Source organism: Chiloscyllium plagiosum, unplaced genomic scaffold, assembly GCF_037043375.1.
Source record: "Chiloscyllium plagiosum isolate Xiang-an unplaced genomic scaffold, Cpla_swu_hap1 HiC_scaffold_27, whole genome shotgun sequence".
NCBI classification, from domain to species: Eukaryota; Metazoa; Chordata; class Chondrichthyes; order Orectolobiformes; family Hemiscylliidae; genus Chiloscyllium; species Chiloscyllium plagiosum.
The window spans coordinates 2,013,071-2,019,578 of NW_028270165.1; the positions used below are offsets into that span (position 1 = coordinate 2,013,071).

General features: G+C 49.1%; 1 protein-coding gene across 1 annotated transcript in view; it reads right to left on the reverse strand.

Annotated features, from left to right (window-relative positions):
- The window catches only part of LOC148142837 (endogenous retrovirus group 3 member 1 Env polyprotein-like), a 31,029-nt gene extending 24,996 nt beyond the window's left edge, over positions 1-6,033 (reverse strand). The window contains exon 1 of the mRNA XM_087975751.1: positions 4,285-6,033. The gene's annotated coding sequence lies outside the window, so the exon portion shown is untranslated. The remainder of the gene's footprint in view (positions 1-4,284) is intronic.
- Between the last annotated feature and the right edge of the window lie 475 nt (positions 6,034-6,508).

The following is a 6,508-nucleotide window of genomic DNA, read 5'->3' on the forward strand; positions in this document are numbered from 1 at the left end:
ATTCCAATTTATAGTGAACTCTTTCCTCTCATTCCCTGGAAGCTAAAAATCTCCATCCCACACTCACTCCCTCCATTTTCACTTTGCTTATAGCAGAAGAATGTAACTGAGAAACTTATCAGCCACGATTGAATGGAATGAGCAGACCTGGTGGCCTAATTTCTGCTCCTATGTCTTGTGGTCTCTTGCTGTCCTGGACACCGAGAGAATTGGGACCAGCATTGAACCGATCATGACTGGATATGGATCTACCTGCATCTAGGTGGATGGGCTGGAACGTTTTCACTGGCGCATAGGAGGTGGAGATGTGACCTTATCAAGGTTTATAAAATCATGAGGGGAGAGATGAGGTGAACGACAGGTGTCCTTCCCCTAGGGTTGGGGTTTCAAGATTAGGGAGCAAATTTTGATGGTGACAGGAGAAAGATTTTAAAAAGACTTGAAGGGCACAATTTTTTTTATACAAAGTGGTGCACATGCGGACTAAATGTCTAGAGGAAGTGATGGATGCAGGTACAGTAACGACGTTTAAAATACATTTGGATAAGTTCATGAATATGAAAGGTTTAGAGGGATATGGGCCAAAACACTGGCAGGTGGGACTGGTTTAGTTTGAGAACATAGTCAGCATGGACTAGTCTGTGAGTCTGTTTCTGTGCTGCATGGCTCTGTAACTCGGTCCTATACTAGTCTTAAAACCATTTTCTTGCCTTCCCCATAAACATTCACATAAAAATCAGATGAACTCAGCCTTGAATATATTCAATGACCCCCTAACTGAAGGAAGAAATCCCCACTTCTGAACTTAATTCCTCTTGCTAATACACCACTTGCCTTGCTCATTGCCTGCTGCACCTGTCTGACAACTGGCACAGAAGGACACTGATGCCTCTCTGAACATCCACGCATCATTCCTGATGAAGGGCTCGTGCCCAAAACTTCGACTGTCCTACTGCTCGGATGCTGCTTGACCTGCTGTGCTTTGCCAATTGTGGTCTTCTCTACATCGGGGAAAGCGAGCGTAAACTTGGGGAACTGAGCATCCCAGATGGGTCCGCAGAGGCGGAGCGGACTTCCCATTTTAATGCCCCTTCCCACTCCCCTTCTGACATGACTATCTTTGGCTTCCTCCATTACCACAACAAACCAAACCACAAATTGGAGGAACAAAACCTCATCTTCTGTCTGAGCAGTCAACAGCCCGGAGGACTCAACACTGAGTTCTCCAGACCCACAGCAGTGTGGTTGAGGGCAAACAGCACAAGGATTAAACCAAACAGTGAGGGGGTAAACAGCACAAGGATTCAACAAACAGTGAGGGGGAAACAGCACAAGGATTAAACACACAGTGAGGGGTAAACAGCACAAGGATTAAACCAAACAGTGAGGGGGTAAACAGCACAAGGATTAAACCAGTGAGGGGCAAACAGCACAAGGATTAAACCAAACAGTGAGGGGCAAACAGCACAAGGATTCAACACACAGTGAGGGGGAAACAGCACAAGGATTAAAACAAACAGTGAGGGGTAAACAGCACAAGGATTAAACAAACAATGAGGGGGCAAACAGCACAAGGATTAAACCAAACAGTGAGGGGGAAACAGCACAAGGATTAAACCAAACAGTGAGGGGAAACAGCACAAGGATTAAACAAACAGTGAGGGTAAACAGCACAAGGATTAAACACACAGTGAGGGGGAAACAGCACAAGGATTAAACCAAACAGTGAGGGGGAAACAGCACAAGGATTAAACAAACAGTGAGGGGGAAACAGCACAAGGATTAAACAAACAGTGAGGGGTAAACAGCACAAGCGCCAGTAAAAGCAGATGGAAAGTGAGTGTAAAATGTCACTATGACAGGACAGGCCCCACATTCCTTCCCCTCCGTCCCCCCCACAACCTGCCTCACCTTTCACCTCCCGGGCCCAGTACCTTCCAGGTGGCCCCATGGTTGACACAGGGGACGCCCCACGACCAGTAGAACTCCACCACCCAGGCGGCCGACGAGTTCCCAAGCAGGCCCTTAACCCCATCCGCCTCCAGAATGCTCACCGGCTCCTGCCTGCTGTACAGCCGGCCGGTGTGGCCGTGACACAGCAGCTGCGCCAGGAAGGCGGCGGTGCCCAATGACGGGTGTCTGCCCCGGGCCGCACGGCGCCATTTTCCTAACGGCCGCCCTCCCGCCGCTTCCCCGCTCGAGCGACTTCTCCTCCCAACCGCCTTCACCCCCGCGTGACGTCTGCACGGGGGGATGGGCGGGGCCGGGGGAGCCTCACCGTCACCAAGCAACAGCCACCTCGCGCTACAACTGCTCATTCACAAAAACAAACTCTCCTGTCTCGCTCTGCAGCTGCAGGGGGGACACTGCCACGTTTCTAGGAGCCCTGTCTACATTGGGAAAGCTCACGGCTCAATTTAAACAGATATTCCGACATCTAACGGAACGGCTTCATATCTAAAGGGGGCAATCTGCATTTTAAAGGGACGTGGACATTTTAACGGGTATTTCTGCAAATAAAGATGTTTAAATGGACGAGATTACATTTCAAAGGGATGTGGCACATTCAAAGGGATATCTTCATATGTAAAGTGACGCAGTTATATCAAAACGAATCTACATTTCGAAGAGACGTTGCCCTAATTATAAGTAGAGACAATAGGTGTGAATTCTGTCTGTGTTGCAATGTTGAGTCAGACTGACATTTTTCTTAGAAAAGCTCTGCATTTAAATTACATTCTTGAGAAGGTAATTTATAGATTCGGGTGTAGGTTAGGGAGAATTGGCCGTGCTAAGTTACCCATAGTGACCAGGGATGTACAGGTTCGGGTGGCTTGGCCATGGGAAATACGGAGTAAGGGGTTGGGTATGAGTGGGATACTGTTCAGGAGGGCCAGAGAGGAAGACATGGGCTGAATGACCTGCTTCCACATTGTCGGAATTCGATGACCCTCCCCACAAAGGAGCATTTTATCTGCATCTATCCTGTCAAGCCCCTTTCAGAATTCTACTGGTTTCAATAAAGATATGCAGCACAGAAACAGACCCTTCGGTCCAATTCGTCCATGCCGACCAGGATTCCAAACTAAACCAGTCCCACTTGCCTGCATTTGGCCCATAATCCCTCTCAACCTTTCTATTCATGTACCCATCCAAATGCTGTTTCAATGTTGTAACTGTACCTGCATCTACCACATCCTCAGCAAGTTCATTCCACATACAAAGCCACCCTCTTTCAAAATGTTGCTCCTCAGGTTCCTTTTAAATCTTTCTACTCCAAGCAATATGCCCCCAAGTTTTGTGCTCCCCGACGCTAAGCAAGAGCCCTTTGCTATTCACCTTACCTCCATTCCTCATGATTTTATCAATTTCCTGCACTCGAATGAATAAAGTCCCAGTCTCTCCTTATAACTCAAACCCTTCCAGTCCTGGCAACATCCTGGTAAATCTTTACCAAACCCTCTCTAATAGTATTCTTCCTATTACAGGGCCACCAGAACCGTACTCAGTACTCTTAAAGTGGCCTCACCAACACCCTGTACAACCTCAACATGATGTCCCAACCCCTGTACTCAATGGTGTGAACAATGAATGCTATGCTGCTAAATGCCTTCTTAACCGCCCTGTCTACCTGTGATGCAACTTCCAAACAACTATGTACCTGAACACCCCACCCCATGTCTGTCTGTTCTATAACATGACCCAGGGCCTTACCATTATCTGGACAAGTGCTGCCCTTCGTTGTTTTAGCAAAATGCAACCCCTTGCTTGTATTAATACCTCTCACACACATGCTCCCCCTCAGACACACACAAACATCCCCCCCCCCCAATACTCTCTCAGGCTTATACTCCATCACACTCACACTTTACCAAGCATGTACACACTCTCACGCACAAACTCACATGGACGCACCCACAATTCTTTGGAGTGAATTTGTATTGGCAGAATTATATTTGCAGATACATTCAATTTTGCTCAAAAAGCATACAATTTCCAGGCAGTCAATCCATGTAATATTTTATGAATTCCTCCTTTGGAAATAGAACCAGTCTGATTCAAAATTGAAATACTGACAGACTCAAATCTCACACCTTTAATGCATTGTCTGAGCTGAGATGTTATATTTTTTATAAAACCTTAAGTCATCTCAAGAATGTGACTTAAGAGATGTTCTAGCAGTTACACATTAATGAACCAAAACCTACATCCATTCGAAGAGATGAAAGACTTGACAGCAATCTAGGCTTGTTCAATATATTCCATCAGTTGCATGATATTGACCTTTTGATATACGTTCTGTGTCTTACGATGCTGCTCCACAGCTACCCGATGAAGGAGCAGCACTTAGAAAGCTAGTGCTTCCAAATAAACCTGTTGGACAATAACCTGGTATTGTGTGATTTTTTTAAACTTTATCAACCCAGTCTAATACCGACACCTCCACATCATTTCTAGTGAACACAGCCCACACCTCCTGGTGCTGCCAGTAAACTTTACAATGCTGATGAAACAACACAGTACCTGAAAGATTTACAATTTCTAATGACACTAGCTACTCTTTCACTGCTCCATCTGATACACGACATTGGAAACTCAGTGCAGGAGGCTGAAAGAGAGGAGCAGCTTTAAACAAAAAACCTCTTGGAGCTCAAAGCTTTCATTGAGAGTCTGAGCCTGGCGGTAAGTTCAGGTAACCTTTATTGTGACCCGACTTTGTTACAGCTTCAGATTCCTCCCCTGCAAAAAGGCACAGACAAAGTAGCTGCTTTTTAAACAGCTCAAGATCAAAGCCCACACAAACCCCACTGTCTTTACTATTGGGCAGCACCAGGTTGTAATTAGATCCTTGGCACAGCCTTAACCCGGAGGAAGTATTGCCTCACTCAGCAATTTCAACCCATTCCCTCTCTCCTAGTAAGTTTCTCCCCGCTCATTTGCCAGTGGGGGAAGGGCAGTGGAGAGTCAACCAGACTGCTGTGGGTCTGGGGTCACATGTAGGCCAGTCCGGGTAAAGGATGCAGCTGGAACGACTGAGTGAATCCTTTCCCACAATGGCGGTTCCATTCTCTAACAAGGGAGAGAGTGAATCAGATGGGGGCTTTCTCCCCTGTACCACCCCCCTCCCTGAAACGGTCTCATCGTTAGATTCCGAACTCCACATTTCTGACAGAATACCAATTTTGCCATCTGTCGTGGCGGGATTCGAACCCGGGAGTCCCCAGAACCGGGTTGATAGTCCAATCGATAATGGCTCTCGGCCGTCACTCCTTCAATCCCCTTGCGATGGCACGTGAACTCGCGGGTGCTTCCGCAGGTTGCAGGAGTAGGTGAAGCCCTTCCTGCACTGAGATCAGGTGAACGGCCTCTCCCTTGTGTGGACATGCTGGTGGGTCAGCAGTTTGCAAGAATTGCTGAAGGCCTTCCTGCACTCGGGGCAGCTGAAGGGACTCTGGCCCGTGTGGACCCGCTGGTACTTGTGCAGGTGGGAGGAATACCTGAAGCCCTGCCCGCACTGAGATCATGTGAACGGTCTCTCCCCTGTGTGGATCCGCTGGTGCCTCAGCAGGTTGTAGGATGTGCTGAAGGTCTTCCCGCACTCGGGGCAGCTAAAGGGTCTTTCCCCCGTGTGGATCCGCTGGTGCCTCAGCAGGTTGGAGGAGTAGGTGAAGCCCTTCCCGCACTGAGAGCAGGTGAACGGCCTCTCCCCCGTGTGGACCCACTGGTGGGTCAGCAGGGAGGAGGAATTGCTGAAGGCCTTCCCACACTCGCAGCAGCTGAAGGGCCTCTCCCCGGTGTGGACACGCTGGTGCCTCAGCAGGGTGGAAGAATTGCTCAAGGCTTTCCAGCACTCGCGGCAGCTGAAGGGTCTCTCGCCCGTGTGGACCCGCTGGTGGGTCAGCAGGGTGGAAGAATTGCTGAAGGCTTTCCCGCACTCGCGGCAGCTGAAGGGTCTCTCGCCTGTGTGGACCCGCTGGTGCCTCAGCAGGTGGGAGGAATGTCTGAAGGCCTTCCTGCAGTCCGTGCATGGGAAAGGCCTCTCCCCGGTGTGACAGTGCCGATGAGACTCCAGGACAGACGGGAAACGGAAGCCTTTCCCACAGTCGCCACACTTCCACGGTTTCTCCACGGGGTGGGATTCCTCAGGTTTCTCCATGGCCACAGCTTCAGCTGCACACAAACGCGTCGGGAGCCCCTCCCTGCCGTGAAATCCCCTTCCCAGGCCGTATAACTGTTTCAGGCTCCACACACAGTGCGCTGCAACAGTGGGGTCTCTCGGCCAGTCCCACTGATGCTGAAAACATCCTCAAACAGGAACCAAAAAGCGTTGAGCCCTCTCACAGAAATCACAGTCAAAAATAGTTGCTGTCCCGATGGATTGAATGACTGTCAGACATTGACATCAAAGTGAGGACTGCAGACGTTGGACAGTCAGTCAAAAAATGTGGCGCTGTAAAAGCACAGGGGAGTCAGGCAGCATCCGAGGAGCAGGAGAGTCAATGTTTCG